The sequence below is a fragment of the Canis aureus genome, chromosome 31 (assembly GCF_053574225.1).
Source record: "Canis aureus isolate CA01 chromosome 31, VMU_Caureus_v.1.0, whole genome shotgun sequence".
NCBI lineage: Eukaryota > Metazoa > Chordata > Mammalia > Carnivora > Canidae > Canis > Canis aureus.
The window spans coordinates 37,602,494-37,622,566 of record NC_135641.1 but is presented as its reverse complement, the minus strand read 5'-3'; the positions used below and the strand labels follow the sequence as shown (position 1 = coordinate 37,622,566).

Sequence of the window (20,073 nt, the reverse complement as noted above, 5' to 3'; positions counted from 1 at the left end):
AAAAAGAAAAAGAAAGAAAGATATAGGGTAAAATAGGATGATGTCAGAGATGATGCCAATTGGAACTCAGCTTGAAGCTCAATACTTAATGTTTTCGTCTCAGATTCTTCCCTAAGAAAATCAATAGAATTACTCATTGTGCTTGATTCTTGTTAGAATTGTAGAATTGTAGATATTATTTCTATAATACCTGGCACAACATAAAAATTATTAACTATGAATTATTATAATAATGAGACTGGTATCGACAGTTATTTTTTTGTTTTCAACAGAGTTTAAGTCAATACTCCTAGGATAGACATTTGCTTTCCGGACTGCCTTTCTATTCCCTGCTGGGTGCAGGTAGGACACCATAAAGTGGCATGGCACATCCTCAAGGGGTTTAGTAGACCCTCAATAGAAGGAGAGAGGTGTTCTTACAAACGTCTATGAAGCACTTTACCACTAGTTGAGAGGAATGGTCATGGTTTTTTAAATTAAATCTAAATAATTTTACTCATTGGAAAGGATGACAGATGGACAGTGTGACCCCCTGTAATCCCTTTTCGTTGTGGAAATGGCAGTTAGTGGAGGGATTAAGCCTGTCAGTGTCACACTGCCAACTGGATAGATCTCAAATTGAGAAGGACAACTTCTGTGTCAGACTAAGTAGGTCAAATTTTTGTACCTTTTCCATAAAGTCCTCTGCCAAGCAGAGAGTGAAAATTCAGGGGCACTTGTTGATTTGACAAAGTTTAGATTTCACTTTTTCAAATATCTTTAATAATCATCTAAAAATTTAAGACCAACAGAGAATTATACCAACACCTCCATAATACAAACAATGTTTTTGGTCTACTTAAAATGAATTTTGCATCATAAAGAAAGATTTAAAGATATGACCCCAAGTCTTAGCTGTTATATAATCTTAAATAATCTCCATGTTTTTGAAAAGGAACGTGCTCTGTTTAATGTGAAATGGGGGAAAGGGCCATCTTTTACTCCTTAAAATTCTATTTTCTGATTAGCTCTGTGTACATTAATGATAAAAATCTAACATCGTTTCCAGAAATTAAATGTCTCTCTATTTAAATAATTGACTTGAATTAGTTAAGGGGAAAAAAATCTGATTTTTAGAACACAATATACCAAAGGGAAAAACAATCAAGTCTGAAACTGTTATTTCTCTTATTAAGTCTTTTCCTTAGGGTTTTCAGTGAGCCTTGACTTGCATGGAAGTAGGTGTAATGTTGACAAGAAGGATGTGATTCCTACAGAACAGTTCTGGACTCGGTTCCCTTAAGCAGGGAACTTGAGTTGAGCTAGTTTCTATTAGATCTTGAGTGTCAAGAAATTAATAAGGGTATTGATTCCATAGGTGTAAGAACAAAATTGTGGGGAGTGAGGTCCTAGTTTCTGATTGATTGCTTGACTAGGCAATGATTTAGCAGGGGAGCAGGAGGCAGGAATCATTTAAACCAATATTTCCAGAATTATAGCACTTATTAAACAGATGAATTAAGGTCACCTATATATGATATACTAATATTTTTAATTACCTTTTTATGACAAGTGATACTGACCTTCTACTTATATTGATGACATGCGCTTTCGTTTTAGATTTATCTGACCAAATGAAAAAAGTTTTAATTTAAAAAAACAAAATGGTAAAGTTTTATGAAACGTGCCAAACATTGCAAAGGTTGTGTATGAAGGACCGGTTTGTGAAACATTCATTTCAATTACGAAGGCAGGTAGTTTTTTAAATTGAAGTACATCTAACCCTGTGAGGTCCTAGGCATATGAATTGACATTCTAAACCTGTCAGAACCACTGGATTTGGCGGGGAGGGGTGTCTGGATTTTAATTTTTATCTTTGTGCATCTAAATTCTTAAGTTCCTATAAAGTAGTCTGATAATAAACAGAAAAAGATATCATCTCTCCAATGTCTAGAATGAAAATGAATAAAGACAATCAAAATTCATCAGTCCAGGTGTGACAACTTTAAATATTAGCTAGAAACAGATATAATGAATCAGCAACCCATGCGAAATACAGACGTCTTGGTATTTGCTTGACACATTTACACCTTACAAATTGAGAATTACATCTACAGTAATACAAAATCAATTCCCAATTAAAAGCGAGGTTTAATTCTATTTAATTATATTAGTCTTCTTTCGAAAATAAATTCACATGATGGTTTCAGACACAAACAACACAATACCATTTTTTAAATGCAATTAAGCACATTGGCATAAAGGAAAGACATCATGGATATCATGGTATATAGTCTGCAGACCGCGTGGTCCATGCTGGCAGTAGACTGCAAAGTTGTGGATAAGCTTCCTAACAGCCAAAATAAACACAAATGTGTAATTAGTTACAACGGGGGTGGCAAACTATGGCCCTTGGGCCAAATCCCATCTGCCGCCTGGTTTTGTAAATAGTTTCACTGGCACACAGCCATGCTCATTTGTTTCTATATTGTCTATAGCTGTTTGTCCACGATGGGGGAAGGATTGAGTGGCTGCAACAGAGACAGTATGACCCGTAAGAAAAAGTTTGCCAAGTCCTGAGTTACAACATCACAGCAATTAAAAGATTTTCAAAACTCTACTGGCTTGGTGAGTTTTTTATTTTTTTAAAGATTTTATTTATTTATTTATTTATTTATTTATTTATTTATTTATTTATTTATTTATGAGAGACAGAGAGAGAGAGAGAGAGAGAGAGGCAGAGACACAAGCAGAGGGAGAAGCAGGCTCCATGCAGGGAACCTGATGTGGGACTTGATCCCAGGACTCCAGGATCACACCCTGGGCCAAAGGCAGGCAGGCGCTAAACTGCTGAGCCACCCAGGGATCCCCTTGGTGAGTTTTTTAAAAACACAACCATTTTTGTTATTAAAAGGCATTGATATTAACATGTTTATCTTTCTCAAAATGGATGTGATATTTTTGCATAAAATTTGTGTCTATATTTCCATATAACAGATTAGCTGCGTTAAGCTGCGTTGCCAACTTTAGCTAGCTAAAGCTCATCTCTTGTATAAATTAAGTACTACATACTCATACTCCCTAAAATATGAGTCTAAAAAGGAACTGCCAGCAAGGCCCAGATCTAAAATAAATCCATTCCCTAACAGCCATCTTTTTACACAAGGATTTGTAAACACTGTCTCCTACCTTTTACGGTGCATCACATTAATCATTAACTTCAAAGGAAAAGCAATCTCTCGATAAAGAACATTTCCTTCTGCTCAGTCTTTAAGTCCAGATCAGCAGCAACTATCATGTAATGGATTTAGGACAATGCACCATAAGCAAAGGATGAGAATGTCAACAAAGCTTCTTTAAAAACCTTTCCAACTGCTTGGACTTCAGAGAAGGCAGCAAATGAAAGCAAAGGGAGCCAATCCCAGCTGTGACTATGTGAAGAGTGTCCATTCCCAGGTTTGACTCCTAGGAGCCTAAATTTGAGGCTGACTTTACTATCGGGCCATACTTGCTTGATCCAAGAGTGGACCTGGTATGGGTTGGCTATCAGATTCAGTCTCCAGAGAATTGGGAATACCCTGGAATGTTGGTTCTCAGACTCACAAATGGAACCCCCAGGAAAAGGAGGCTTGAGCTGTGCTGCTGAGTGAAAAACCAGAGCTGCCCCGATTCCTGCCTCACTGAAACATCGTTGTCCAGAACTTCCTTAGCTCCTGTGAATTCTCCATCTTTTCCTAATTTCTATTGCTTGTATCCAAAGGAACTTAATAACTTGTCCAGATGGTACCTTTTCAAACACTTAAGGATAGTTATTGTAGCCCTCTAAACTTTCTTTCTCCCACATGAAGGGTACTTATTTTATTAATTCTTTCCTCAAAATAATTTTGCTGGGGAAGAAAAATCCCAGCTATCTAAACAGATACATTTTAAAAAAATATAATCTAATCCTAACCTCTAACCTCAGCCTCTCCAAATTCTTGTGTCAAGAATTGAACGCAATGCTCAGGCATGGTATGATCAGCACAGAGTAAGACAGTACTATCACCTCCCCTATTGTAAGTATTATATTTCTTCGTCTCCTCTAGGATTTTGATGGATTCTTATCTCACATTTACATCTTTCATTTGAATTTATTTCTGTGTATGGTATAAGAAAAGCGGTCCAGTTTAATTCTTCTGCATGTTACTGTCCAGTTTGCCCAACACCATTTGTTGAAGAGACTGTCTTTTTTTTTTTTCCATTGGGTATTCTTGCTTGCTTTGTCGAAGATTAATTGCCCATAGAGTTGGTGGGTTTATTTCTAGGTTTTCTATTCTGTTCCATTGATTCATGTGTCTATTTTTGTGCAGGTACCATAGTGTCTGGAAAACAATATGAATGTTCTTCACAAAGTTAAAAATAGAAATACCACACAATCCAACAATTGCACTACTAGGTATTTACCCAGAGGATACAAAAATACTGATTCAAAGGAATACATACACCTTGATGCTTATAGCAGCATTATCAACAATAGCCAAATTATGGAAAAAGCCCAAATGTCCATCAATTAATGAGTAGATAAAGAAGCTATAGTATACATACATCTAGATATATATACATACATACTTACAATGGAATTTTAGCCATAAAAAGAATGAAATCTTGCCATTTGCAATGACATGGATGGAGCTACAGAGTCCTATGCTAAGCTAAATAGGGCAGTCGGAGAAATGCAAGTACTACATGATTTCACTTACATGTGGAATTTAAGAAACAAAGCAAATTAACATAGGAGAGAAAAAAAAACAATAGACAAACCAAGAAATTCTTAGCTCTTAATTATAGAGAATAAACTGTTGGTTACCAGGGGAGAAATGTGGGGGGGGGGTGGGGGGGGGGAAGGATAAATAGGTGATGGGTATTAAGAAGGGCACTTGTGATGAGCACTAGGTGTTGTATGTGGGTGATGAATCACTCGATTTAACATATGAAGCAAGTGTTGTGCTGTATGTTAACCAATTGGAATTTAAATAAAAACTTGAATAAAAAAAGGTTGATATCTTTATTTTAATCAGTACCCATGGGTGCATTAAATCCACTTTATTGAATCCAGTAATATTGAAATAGTATCTACTCTGCATTTCTAAGCTTTTCCATAAGAATGAAATAAGTCTTTTCCAAATCCTTGTTCAAGTCCACTTACATTGTGCCTACAATTTTCCCCTGATAGAACAGTCAAATTACTCTGTCAAAAAAGTTGTATAACCTTTCCAGAAAACAATTCAGAAGTACATGCCAAGGCTCACAAAAATGCTCTTATTTCAACCATCTCATAAAATTTCCCTTCAGAAATATGTGCCAAGGAAATAATTCAGTTTTTGTACATAAGTCTTTTTTCTAGATTTCAGATTCTTTTATAATATTTCTATTTTTTGTATTCTGTGTTATTTAGAAAGGTAAAACAGCAAGCATAGTAAAAGCAGAATTACAAGTCATGTTGCAGCACATAATGAATTGCTACACAGACTTTTAAATATTGATTTTGAAAATATACATTGACATGGGCAAAATGCTCATAACACAAGTGAAAAGTAAAGATGCAAATGCATAAAGTTTGATCTAATTTCTAATGTATATTTAATATGTATAAATGATGTGTATTATGTACATACACTAAATAACTAGACTTTCCTATGTTTCATTAGTCTGTAGCTCTAATGAATATATATATTCATATACATTTTTTACTGGATTATCCAACCTCCTGCAAAGCTGTCCTCAAGTATTTCCAAAATACTAAAAGTATTTCCAAAATATATATCTATATATTTCTGAATTCAAGTAATTTAAATATATTTCTGAAATAAACAGTTGACCCTTGAGCAACACAGGTTTGACTGCTCAGGTCCACTAAGCATGTGGATTTGTTTTCAATAAATACTGCATAGTATTGTAAATATATTTTCTTTTCCTTATGCTTTTCTTAATAACATTTTCTTTATTATAAGAATACAGTTTATAATACATTTAACATACAAAAGATGTGTTAATTGACTTTATATCATCAGTAAGGCTTCTGGTTAATAGTGGACTATCAGTAGTTAAGTTTTAGGGGAGTCAAAGTTATATATGGATTTTCAACTATGCAAAGAGTCAGTACTTTTAACCCCTACATTGTCCAAGGGTCATCTGTATATTCAAGTACTTATACCTATTCAGGAAATTCAAGTATTTCTGAAATATATATATATATATATATATATATATATATATATATATATATGGTATTATCTAGCCCCCTGCAAAACTTTCCACAAGTATTTCTGAAAGTTGTATGGAAGTACACAGGAATATGCTACTTTTACCACCATGCTACTACATCCACTATGTTTTCTCTAGGGCTGCCCTACTAAGCATTTCAGTCTTCTGCCAGAAACTGCCACCACTACCTTTCATCAGACACTATTCTCAAGTGACTACGTAATGCTCAAAATAGAAAAAGAAAGCTTGCAATCTTCCAACAGCTCCAATGGATAATAAGTTCTAATTCCCTAAAGTAGTCTAGTTGCCTGTTTTCAGATATTATTTTCATGATGGTTTGTTGATTGTCTGGAACCTATAGTTCAAGCTACTGAAAGCCCTAGCAAATCACTAACTCTCAAAAATGTTTTGAACTCTCAGACATTTGTTATAGGGCATGGCAGCAAGATTATGAGCTCTATTTTCTTAGGATTTGTGCTTACCACCTATTTGGACACTGACCATCTTACATATTTTATGGCATCATTCAAGGAGCAACACTGAGGTTATATCACCAAGATGTTTATTCACATGCTGGCAAGATACTGCTAATATAATTATATTATCTATTTAAACTTATTCTTCCCATTAATTCACAACACTAATATTTTCTCCATGAACTACTGGGAGGTAGCAGGAGTCATTAAGATTTCTTAGAGCATCTTTTAAATTTTGGTAGAGCCCCATAGGCATGATGAATAACATCTTGACTATTTCTGTCTTAGCCAGTAGGATATGAAATATTATTCTGCTGTTGTATAGGTTGTGCACTGCTTGACAAAAGATAGCGTGATATCTAAGGGAGTGCCATTTATATCCTAGTCACTAGATTTGTGTAACATGTTTCATTATAAATAATAATTACAAGTTGAAATTATTATACCTTGTTTTAGGAAGTAGAATGCCTCATGTAAGGGAGTGACTTTGTCTAATTTACAAAAAGACATCGTGTGAACTTCTAGCAGCCCTAGGACTAACCACGGTCACTTATAAATTCAACTTTGAAATGCCCTAGCAAATACTTCGATAACTAAGAGAGGGTGTGTTGATATAGAATGATGTCACTAACTGAGAAAGAGAGGGAAAGGAAGAAAAGGATAAGTTATACTTCACAATTGGAAATATGAGACTGGAACTCAGAAAAAAAAATAGGGGTTGAAATTCTAGAGGGGTGAATTTGTGAGAGTAAATGAGACCAATAAAATAGATGATGTACATGTGAACAAAAATATACTTGGAAATAAGGAAATCAATAACCTAGCCCCGAAGAGGCAGAAGGAGGGGAAATGTAGTCAGAAACACAAATAGAAGATGGTCAAAGTATTAGGAGGACAGAAGAAATAAGATCATGGAAACACCAACAAAAAAAAACTCTTACAAGGAATAGACAATCCATACTGTCAAGAGGAAAGACAGGTCAAGGAGAATGAGGATTGAAAAGAGTAAACTCTATGGAGGAATTGGTGTGGGAATTAAATTGCAATGAGTTGCAGAGGGAATGGAAAGTGAATATCTAATAATAATAAATATAGATTGGATTCTTAAGAAATCTGGTTTTGAATCAAGAGAGACTATTGTTGCAAATGCAAGTTTTCATCGGGAAAAAAATGCTACAGTAGAAGTCAGCCTCCAGCACTTATTTAGTCCATTAATGAAATGCTGAAAGTGCAGATTTAGAATTAATGCTAGAGGAGAGAGATGCTGTTGCAACTCTTGCAATAAAACAAAACAAAAAATAATATATGTTAATAACCAATTACTTTTTATGTGTCTTGAACGCTGGTCACTTGGGAAGAGAGGTTTTATTTAAGGATTTTGAGTTGGCAGATAGTTTATATAAAAACTCTGATATGAACTTCCAGCAACTTCTAAGGCCTTAAGTTTATTTTTTCATTGTGTTTAATTTCACTTCTCAACAAATGACTGTGCTTTACTTTGATTTATCTCCGTCACTGGCATTAGTCCATAGTTTCCAGCTTTATTTGGAGTTGTTTAGGTATTTATGGGTATGAAAGAGGAAGAGAAAAAAAGATGTGGTAGTGAAAATGTATATAAAGAACACAGCTCAAGGTCGGTGTAGAGAAAAGTTTCTGTGATTCAAAGACATTTATTTTTTTTAAGTACGTGTATAGCCAAGGTGATCACGTCTTGAAACAGTCTATGTTCTAATTTTTACTTAAAAGTAAAATGGCAGAAAAAGTAAATGGTGAAAGAGTAAGTTGCAAAGAGTCAACAGTGAAGGAAGAGTGAGAAGAAAAAGGTCAGCATTCTGTGATTCAAAGACATTTATTTTCTTTAAGTACCTGTATAGCCAAGGTGATCACATCTTGAAACAGTCTATGTTCTAATTTTTACTTAAAAGTAAAATGGCAGAAAAAGTAAATGGTGAAAGAGTAAGTTGCAAAGGGTCAACAGTGAAGGAAGAGTGAGAAGAAAAAGGTCAGCATTCAACTGACCAAGAAGTTAAATTCATTTTTCAGAATAGATGAGTCTCGTAAGCTCTTATCTTGCTGCTGCAATAAAATACTTCAACTTCCCAGTGGGTAAAATGAAAGGTGATGAAGGCTAGTCACCCACATTGTCATGGAGAGAAAAGTCAACCGTCAAGGGGAACTTCTTCTTGGATCTTAACGGTTTCCCAGCCACAGGAAAACCAGACTTATTTAAAGACAAAATTGAGTGTGGTAGTATTTGGAAGACCATAAATATGAGGCATTACAAAGAAAAAGAAAAAAAGAAAAGCTGACCAAAGCAAATTGCTTAATGTCTACAAATACTGTACTGTTGTAAAGGTCTCAACCTCAAAGAATTTAATGGGGCTGAAAATGTTAACGCTAATGATTGTTGCAAAATATAACAGGAAATATTAAGGTAACAATTAAAAAGAATCTTCCTTATTACCCCTACCTCTCTCCTCCCATGATCCCCCCCAAACCCTCTAGGCTCAGATTCCTTCACAGAGGCATTCTACCTAATATTTAAGGAATAGATAAAACTAGTTCTGTACAAACTCTCAGAATATAAGGTAGGAGGAAATACTTCTCAACTCATTTTATAAGGCCAGAATTATCCTAATCTTAAAACCAAACACACAGATGATAAGAATAGAAAATTACACACCAATATCCTTCATGAAAATAGATGTAAAAATCTTTAATAAAATATTAGCAAATAAAAATCATCAATATATAAAAAGATAATATAGTTTGACAGCTGGCATCTATCCCAGGAATGTACAATATTAACAAACCTAAAAAGATCAGGTGATCATCCTAATAGATACAGAAAAAGCATTTTTAAAAATGTAAACCTAGGGGATCCCTGGGTGGCTCAGTGTGTTTAGCGTCGCCTTCAGCCCAGGGCGTTGATCCTGGAGATCCGGGATCGGGTCCCACATGGACTCCCTGCATGGAGCCTGCTTATCCCTCTGCCTGTGTCTCTGCCTCTTTGTGTGTGTGTGTGTCTCTCATGAATAAATAAATACAATCTTTAAAAAAAGAATCCTCACCAAAGTAAAAAGCAAAGGGAAATTTCTTTATTTAACATAATATTCAATGGTGGAAAATTGAATACTTCACCCCTAAAATTCCAACAAGGCAAGCATATGAACTTCCACTCTTTTTTTTAAAGATTTTTTTTTTAATTTTTAAAAAATGTTTTTTTAATGATAGTTACACAGAGAGAGAGAGAGAGAGGCAGAGACATAGGCAGAGGGAGAAGCAGGCTCCATGCACCGGGAGCCCAACGTGGGACTCGATCCCGGGTCTCCAGGATCGCACCCTGAGCCAAAGGCAGGCGCTAAACCACTGCACCACCCAGGGATCCCTTTTAAAGATTTTTTAAGTTTATTCATTCATGAGAGACAGAGAGAGGCAGAGACAAATTGTCTCTGTCTCTAAAAAAATCTTAAATCCTCTGCAAAAGAGGTGTTAGAACTAATGAATTTAGCAAGGTTGCAGGACACAAGGTTAATAAAGAAATAAATTATAATCTATACACTAGAAACCACTGGAAATTAAAATTTAATTTTAATAACATATGCAATAGCATCGAAAACCATAAAAATTTAGGAGTGAATTTAATAATAATGTGCAAGACATGTCACATGAAAATTACAAACCATTGCTAATAGAAATAAAAGAATTTCTAAGTAAATGGGGAGATATACTATATTCATGCATCAGAAAGTTCAATTTTGTTAAGGTGTCAATTCCTCCTATATTGATCTGTGGATTTAATCTCAAAATCCTAGCAGGCTTTTGTTGTTGAAGTCGGCAAGATGATTTTATAACTAATATGGAAATACAATGAAGTATAAAGTTGGAGGACTTTTGCTGGCGTAAAGGTAAAAATATAGATCAATAGAACAGATAGAATCCATTGGTATATATATATATATATATATACAATTGATTTTTGACAAATATTTGGAGGCAACTCAATGAATAAGGAAAAATCTCCAACAAATGGATAGCCACATGCAAAAAAATGAACCTTGATCGCTACCTCACAGCATATACAAAAATGATTGTGAAATATATCATGAACTAAAATATAAGAGCTAAAACTATCAAATTTCTAAAAGAAAACATAAGAGAAAATCCATGTAGCATTGGTTTAGGCAAAGATTTCCTACTTAAGATTCAAAAAGCACAAACCATAAAAGACAAAAAATCTATAATTTGAACTTCATCAAAAGTTTTTAAAATGTTTGCTTTTTATTTATTTTTTAAATATTTTAAAAATATTTTATTTACTTACTCATGAGAAACACAGAGAGGTATCCCAAATGTTTGCTTTTTAAAAGACACTGGTGAGGGGATGCCTGAGTGGCTCAGTGGTTGAGCGTCTGCCTTTGGCTCCAGGCCTGATCCCAGAGCTCTGGGATCGAGTCTTGCATCGGGCTCCCTGCTAGGAGCCTGCTTCTCCTGTGCCTACGTCTCTGCCTCTCTCTCTGTGTTTCTCATGAACAGATAAATGAAATCTTTAAAAAGAAGAAGAAGAAGACGACGACAACAACGACAACACTGGTGGGTGGCTGTGTGGCTCAGTCAGATAGGCATCTGACCCTTGGTTTTAGCTCAGGTCATGATCTCAGGATCATGAGATGGAGCCCTGCTTCGGGCCAGTGCAGAGTCTGTTTAAGATTCTCTCTTTCTCCCTCTGCCCCTCCCCTACTCTCTCTCATAAATAAATAAATAAATAAATAAATAAATAAATAAATAAATAAATAAAATATTTTAAAAATAAAAATAAAAAGACACTTGTACACTTCTTGTCCAGACAAGATGACATAGACTCATTTCTCACTGCTCCTCAACCATATACACTACAACTATAAACACTGAAATAATACAAGAGGCAACCAAAGGAGAAATCTGGAAGATAGTAAGGGAAACTAGTTTGAGATCATAGTACTGGAGAATGACACAGGGAAAGGACATCTCACCTCTCTTCCTACCCAACAAAGAAGGTAATCAAGATCTGGTGTTTCCCAACTCCTAACCTAGCAATGGGAGGCAGCCCAGATAAGCCTATTCCAAACCTGGATTGAAATGAAGTCTGGATGAGCCTGGCACCATTGGAGAGGAGGTTAGATCTCAGAGCCCTATTCACAATAATTGGCCAAGGAAGCACGTTTCCTCCCCTCCAGGCCTGAGACTTCCCTCCTACAACTCGGTAAGATAGAGTAGCAGGGAGCTTCAGCAAGAAGGATCTGCCACAACAAACTGTCCAAGCCTGGAAGCCTCTTTGCCTTGCAGCCCTGAGATGCTTGCTCTCTTCCCACCAGGAGACACCAGCCTGCCCAGCCTGGGGAAGCACTTTTACCCCCTCAGCACCAGCAGAGACCAGTGGGAGCCCCAGATAAACAGAAAGAACAAAAAAACACCACAGAGTGCCTGAAACTTGAATTGTCATTGGAACCACAGCCCACAAAAGTAGCCTGTGACCTGGATTCTAAACTAAAGCCTGCTGAAAGAAAAATCTCAAAGGAAATTTTAAAAATACGGAGAGTTGAATGAAAATACAGCATATCGAAAATGTAGAATGAGGCTAAAGCAACGCTGAGAGGAAAATTTATTACACTCAATGTTTACCTTAAAAATAGGAAAAGGTCTCAAGTTAATCATCTGATTTCTTACCTAAACAAACTAGAAAAATGAAAGCAAAATAAAGGCAAAAAGATGGAAATATTAAAGCATGACTAGAAATCAATAGAATTGGTAAAAGGAAATGGGTAGAGAAAACTCAACGAAATAAAGCCTAGTTCTTTTAAAAAATTCGATGACATTGATAAACTTCTAGCAAGTCTGACAAGAATCAAAGGAGAGAATACAAATCACAGTCTCCATCTAAAGAATGAAACAAGCATATCCATGACAGGTCTTAAAGCTATTACAAAGCATAATAAGGGAATACTGCAAGCAACTCCTCTATTCAAATATTCATATATTCATTAAAAGAAATGGACCAATTTTTCAAAACTCACAAACTACCAAAACTTAACCTAGATGAAATAGCTTAATTTATTTTTTAATTATTAAGTTAATGTATTAGTAATTAAAAGTCTCTCAAGAAAAAAAAAAAATCTCCAGGCTCAGATACTTTACTAGAGAATCCTACTAAACATTTAAAGAATTTTTTTTCATTTAAAGAATTAACACCAATTTTACACAGTTTCTTCCTGAACAGAGAACAGGAAACATTTCCCAGCCTATTTTATGGGGTCGATATTACCCTGATACCAAAACCAGACAAAGAGAGTACAAAAAAAGAAAACTACTATGAACTTCAATGAAAAAGAAATCCTCACCAAAAAATCAGCAAACCCAAATACACCAATGTATGAAAAAGAATCATACACCATGACTAAATGAAATTTATTTCAGATATTCAAGCCTGGTTCAGTATTCAAATTTCAATAGATGAAATTCATACCAATAGTAAGTATCCTTACTTACTATCCTTCCTTAATCATCAAATTATAGATAAAGGAGAATTGTCTCAACCTGATTAAAAGCATCTACAAAAAATCTACAGCTAGGGGTACCTTGGTGGCTCAGTCAGTTGAGCTTCGTTCTCTTGATTTCAGCTCAGGTCATGATCTCACCATCATGAGATCAAGTCCCATGTCGGGCTCCGCACTGGGTGGGAAGTCGGCTTGAGATTCTCTCTCCCTCTCTGAAAATTGCAAAATGCTGATGACAGAAGTCAAAGACCTAAATAAATAATATCCTGTGTTCATGAATTGGAAGTCTCAATATAGGTATAGTTTCAGTTCTCCTCAAATTGATCTATAGATCTCATGCGATTCCTATTAAGATACTAGCACATTTTTCTGTAGACGTAGACAAGCTTATTCTAAAACTTATAAGGAAAGGCACCCAGGTGCCCTGGAAGGATAACCTTTTCAACAATTAAGCATCCATAGGCAAAAGAAAAAAAAAATCTCAAACTGAGCCACATAACTATACAAAAATTAACTCAAAATGGATCATTGATTTAAATGTAAAACATAAAACTATAAAACCTCTAGAAAATAGGGTCAAAATGGATCATTGATTTAAATGTAAAACATAAAACTATAAAACTTCTAGAAAATAGGGATGCCTTGGGTGGCTCAGTCGGTTAAGTGTCTGCCTCTGGCTCAAGTCATGATCCCAAAGTTGTGGGATCGAGTCCCACATTGGGCTCCCTGCTCCCGAGGGAGCCTGCTTCTCCCTCTGCCTGCCATTCCCCCTGCTTGTGCTCTCTCTCTGACAAATAAATAAATAAAATCTTAAAAAAAAAATCTTTTAGAAAATAAAGAGAAAATCTTTGGGCTCTAGCATGAGGCAAAGAGTTCTTAGGCTTGACATCAAGAACATAATCCATAAAAGGAAAAATCCATAAATTAAACCTCAACAAAACTAAAAACTTTTGCTTTCCGAAAGACTGTGTGAAGAGAAAGAAAAGACGAGCTACACCACAGGAAAAACATTTTGCCCATCGCTTATCTCACAAGTGCCTGGTATCTAGAGTACATAAAAAAACTACAAAACTTAGCAATAAATCAATAATCCAACTAGAAAATGAGCAAATGGCATGAACAGACATTTTATTGAAGAGAATGTACAGATGACAATTAACACCCGAAAAGGTGTTCAACATCACTAGGTCCCGGGAAAGTACCAATTAAAACTCTGATATCACTATGCACCCAGCAGGATGACAGAAATAAAACACAGTGACAAAACCCCAGGCTGGTGAGAACGTGGAGAGCGCATCACCCATGCACTGCTGGCAAGTGGTGCACCCATCCTGGAAGGCAGCTTGACAGTTTCCTATAGGGCGAAACATGCAATCACCGCATGACTCAGCAATTATGCTGTTGGCGTTTATCCCAAAGAAATGAAAACTGGATCAACACAAAAATCTGCACACGAATGTTCATATCAGCTTTACTCCTTTTCTTTTTTTAAGATCTCATTTATTCATGAGAGACACAGAGAGAGAGGCAGAGACACAGGCAGGGGGAAAAGGAGGTTCCCTGCAGAGAGCCTGATGCAAGACTTGATCCTGGGACCCCAGGGTCACGCCCTGAGCTGAAGGCAGACGCTCAACCCCTGAGCCACCCAGGTGGCCCCATATCAGCTTTACTCCTAATCACCACAAACTGAAAACAACTCAGGTGTCCTTCAATGAGTGACTGGTTCAAGTAACTACAGTACCAGCATATTGTGTAAAAAACCCTCAGCATTTAAAAGAAGCAAAACTAGTGATACATAACAATCTTTAGAGAATTATGATGAATGAAAAAAAAATCTCAAAAGTTTCCCTACTGAAAAAAAAAAAAAGTTTCCCTACTGTATCAGAAGGGGAGACAGAGCATGGAAGACTCCTAACTCTGGGAAACGAACTAGGGGTGGGGGAAAGGGAGGAGGGCGGGGGGTGGGGGTGACTGGGTGGTGGACACTGAGGGGGGCACTTGGCGGGATGAGCACTGGGTGTTATTCTGTATATTGACAAACTGAACACCAATAAAAAATAAATTTATTTTAAAAAAAAGTTTCCCTACTGTATGGATCTATTTATGTAACGTTTGAAATGACAAACTTAATGATTGTCTGGGGCCAGGCGGGGTGGGTAAGGACGGGGGTGTCCGTGGATATGGTTTTAAAAGAGCCACACCTGGAGTCTCTGGTGACCGCAGTGCTCTGACTGGTGGTGGATACCCGAAGCTAGACACATGTAGAGCTGAACATTACAGAGTCAAGCCACACACACACACACACACACACACACGGAAATATGTACAAAAAATAAAAATAAAAGAAAGGAGAAAAGGGTGAGAGACAGATTTCAAGTTCTAGTTTGGAATAAGGTTTGGAGTAGGGCCATCTCTGTAGGTTAAACGAGAAAGAGAGAGAAAATGCTGGGGAAGGAAAACAGAAAAGCAAGTCACGGAGAGTGAGAGGATATTTATGAAGCCCGTATGTGATAAGAGACGTATCTAAAATATATCTCAAAGTATGATTTAATAATGGGCGACAATAAACTCCATAATATACATTTTAAAGCTTTCTGCTTAAAACTGCCTGAATTTCGGACCAAAACATCAGAAAACGGCTATGAGAGATGCTAGAGACTGAAATAGTCTTCTGATTGCAATGCACTTACACAAATTCTCTAGCATAACAGATAAGATCTGTTACCACCTGGCCTCAGTTTACCCCGTTGGTCCTACCTGCCTTTGCTGTCCAACACGCGGACGGTGATTTAGCCTCACAGGGATATTTGAACGTAAGCAGCCCTTCCGTGCTTCTAGAACATGGGGCAGAAGAAGCCCAAGGGACATCTGGAGACTCTGAGGTCAAAGGGACCGGTGACTCAGTTCCTAGGTAAAACCCAGGGAAGCATCAAGACGCCGGCACGGAAGCGAAGGTTCCATGTGCCTAATCGCACAGCGCAGTCGAGAGGCTTCTAGAAGCAGCAGAAGGTCTGGGAAGGCAATGGACTGGCTGAGACAGAGGCAGACGTGGAGAAACCCTGAGAGGGGAACAAGAGCAGATTCAGCGATGACCTGTGGGCCGAGGCCAAAGGGCAGACAGAAACCAGGGCAGGTCAGCACAGAGCCCTGCCGGGACACCTGTCACCAGCTAACGCCCAGCCTTCAGGCCTAACCAGGCACGAGTGTAGGGGCGCTCAAGGGGCTGAGATGACTCTTCATCACCGAACAAAGTGGAGGGTTTGTGGGGTTTTTAAAGATTTTATTTATTTACTCCTGAGAGACACACAGAGAGAGGCGGAGAAGCAGGCTCCACCCAGGGAGCCCACGGGGGACTCGATCCCAGGACCCGGGGATCACCACCTGAGCCCCAGGCAGATGCTCAACCACTGAGCCCCCCAGGCGTCCCCAGAATGGAGGCTTAATCTAGACATTAATCATGTCACAGGAAAGCAAGCTTAGAATTCTTGGTTATTAGCTGTGTAGACTCAACTACAAATAATTCCTATAACTTAGAGCTTCCTAACGTTCTCAGTGCACAGCAAGTCCTCGATGGGTGTTTATTGTGAGAATGAATAAAAGGCATAATAATGATTTTAAGCCATCCCCCAGTTCTGAAATCCAGGCATTTATTTTGTTTTTTTTTGTTTTTTTTTCCAAAAACCTCCAGGTCCCCACCAGGTGGCGTCCAGCATCTGGAATTCTTCACTTCCCGGGTTGCTCCCGGATTTTTCTCCCCTGTGATCCGTGCTTCCTTGTTCACAGTTGGCAGAGATGTTTCCTACTATTTCACTAGAGACTTAAACTTGCTCTTCTCATGCAAAACTGCTGGGATTTCCCCTCCAATCTTTCCCAGCTTGCTTCTGCAACTGCAGAGGGAGGGAAAAAAAAAAAAAAGAAAAAAGAAAAAAGAAAAAAGACAAAAGAACTATCTAGTTGCAGCTCACCTAAGCACCAGAGCAGCTGCTGAGGACAGGTCCATGGCACTTTCTGGAACATGTTCTTCGGACACAGACTTTAGGGCATTGTCCTCCCTTCTGCATACGTCTCTCGGGCCCATCTCAGTTTTGTGCTCTCCGCCCCCATTACTCCGTGAGAAGTAACATTCTATTTTGACTTAAATACGTATTTTAAAGCTTTCTGTTTAAAACTGTTGGCATTCCGGACAAAAACATCAGAAAACGGCTACGAGAGATGCTAGAGCAGCTTAGAAAACCTTCCTTGGGAAACAAAGCTTCTCAAAAAAAAAAAAATGACTTAAATTTTTCGAACATTGAAAAATATCCCTCTCTGAGAAATAAAACAAAGACGGATCTCAGGGACTTGAAGATGAGGAGAAGGATCCTGGGAAGAGGAGAGTGGGAGACGAGAGCCTGCACAGGTTTACTTTCCTGGCCTCTACTTGGGAGACACTAAATGGTTGTCCGTGAACCTCGTGGACTGTCACCGTTCCTGGGGCTCCTGGGCTCTTTCTAGGCATCATCCCAGGCAGATCAATCACCCCAGATTCCAGTACCTGCAGGCTGTTCCTGGGTGACTGCCAGTCATCCTTCTAGAATAGCTCTTACTCACCAGCTACAGGCAACCTACTGCCCACCTCCACCTCCCGGGGAACTAAAATTCCCCAAGCCCAGCGCTGGACCCTGCCACTACCACCACTGCCCCCTTGTCCTTGGTGGACAACGACACCGCCACCCACTCAAGACAGGGACATGGGAATTCATCGCCAATGTGCCTTCTCCCTGCCTCCTACCTAATCGGTCACCTGGCCCTGGCACGGGGATCTACTCTGCAATTCCCACTCCCATCCTTTCCACTCGAGTCCTAATATCCTCGTCTTGGTTTAAGCCCTGGTCTCTTCTACTCTGAGTAATGCTGCAAGCTCTAAACGCGCTTCCCTGCCTCACCACCCTCCACTCCTCACCCACGGCCTCCAGACTGGTGCCAACACAGGTGTGATGGTGCAACCAACTCCTAGAAGTCCAAACTCCTCCTTCCGGAGTCAGCCCTCACCTCCTGTAACATCATCCACCCCTCCTCCTGACCTGAACCCTGCATTCCAATCTTCTAAACTACTGACGTCCACCAAGGGGCCCCCTTCCTCCATGCCCCACGCTTTAATTAGTGCTCAGGCTACATCCCCTCTCCACAATGTCCTTTATCTCCTCCCTCCTTCATCTAGAAAACTCCTTATCATTCTCCGAGACCCAGATCATCCTCCCAGTTGACCATTCTTTTCTCTGTCCTGTGTTGGTACCTTGTATATAAACCAATCCGAGTGCCATTGTCCTCTCATGCCAACACTATGAGTCCCCTAACAGCTCCTTATTTTTGTGTTTAGTGACGAGCACGGTGCCTGGCCCTACTCAGGGCTCTGAATACCTTGAACAGGGAATAAATGAAGAAGGCAGGATATTAATGATCAAAATTTAGTGACTGCTTAATGAGACAAGCACTTTGCGAAACCTTCGGAAGCTTTATCTCATCGAATTCAACAGTCCAACAGTCACAGGTTCTGTAATTACTCTGTTTGGCAGCTGATACATTTCAGGAAGTTAAGAAATTACATGCAAAATCAATACATGCAAATTAAGGGCTCAATTCTTTGTTTAGTTTGCCTCGCCAGAACTGAATCTCTTCACTCAGACCTATGCTGCTTCTCCAAGAACCCGGATAGAAGGAAATACTATTCTGACACCCAAAACAATTTTTTTAAGAAGAAGGTCATGGCTTCTGTTAAGCTAACCACTTGAGAGCTTGACCCTGATTCTAGAAAAAAGGCAAGAGTGACTTTTAAGCCTGGCTTGTGAACATTTAGTGAGGGGATCTCACTACCCTTGGGCCCAATACCCTTGGGCATTGCCAGGAAGCAGCATGGTTTCTCTAGAAATAAGCAATTCCCAACCAGCTTCCTTCTGTTCTGGGAGGCAGGATTCCTTGAACCTAAATCTAGGGAAGTAGAGTGACTCACCCCCATCCTCCCCAACCCTGCCCCATGGCACAGCAGCCATGCCACTTTGGATGTTGAAGCCAACTATAGGGTTGTGTACTGTCTAAACTAGACGAAACTAGTGTTTCTCCAAGGACTGGTTTATAGGATTATCTGCATGCTTGATAAAAATTCGTTTCTTGGGGCGCCTGGCTGGCTCAGTTGGAGGAGCATGCGACTGTTGATCTCAGGGTCATGAGTTCAAGCCCCATGTTGGGTGCAGACATCGCTTAAATAAATCAAACTTAAAAAAACTAATTTCTTATTTCGGTGCTTAGAGATTCTGAGTCAGTAAGTCCAGGTGCCCGGGAATCTTCTCCCAGAGGAACTGACAAAGGTAGGCGAGAACTACACTTCAGAAACGTGTCTCGAAACCAATCACGAGAACACAACCCCTTGCTGGGACCCTCAGTTTAAGCCAATCAGAATCTGGTTTTATCCTGGTAATGGTTCCTGGTCTAGGCCTAAGTGCTAGGGTGACTCACTTCCATGTTTGCTCCAGATTTCCTTGGTTTTGGTGCTGCAAGCCCACATCCCAGGACACTCCTCACTCCCAAGCAACTCGGGATTATTGGTCACTTCAGAGGTGATCTAGGAGGTTGTCCAACTGGAAAAATACTCTTCTATTCACACTTTCTTCCCTTCTCACCCTCCTCTGGGCACAAACAAGGCAGCATGTTGTCCCCCACTGCTGTTGGCAGCCATCATACAACCGCAAGGGAAGCTGGCCCGAGGACAACACACGGGAGAAGCTAGAACAAACTACAAACAGCAGAACAGAGTTGCAGGCCTGGTGGTACGTGCCCGGGGCCCTCCCTACCTCTGTGCGCTAATA

At 38.7% G+C, this 20,073-nt stretch overlaps 1 long non-coding RNA gene across 6 annotated transcripts in view; it reads right to left on the bottom strand.

Annotated features, from left to right (window-relative positions):
• Positions 1–20,073, bottom strand: part of LOC144302670 (uncharacterized) — a 39,679-nt gene that overhangs the window by 6,375 nt on the left and 13,231 nt on the right. For 5 of the 6 annotated variants that reach the window (XR_013369655.1, XR_013369658.1, XR_013369657.1 and 2 more), the window contains one exon: positions 15,989–17,118. The exons of the other annotated variant lie outside the window; for it this stretch is intronic. This is a non-coding gene — a long non-coding RNA (uncharacterized LOC144302670). The remainder of the gene's footprint in view (positions 1–15,988; positions 17,119–20,073) is intronic. 6 annotated transcript variants of the gene reach the window in all.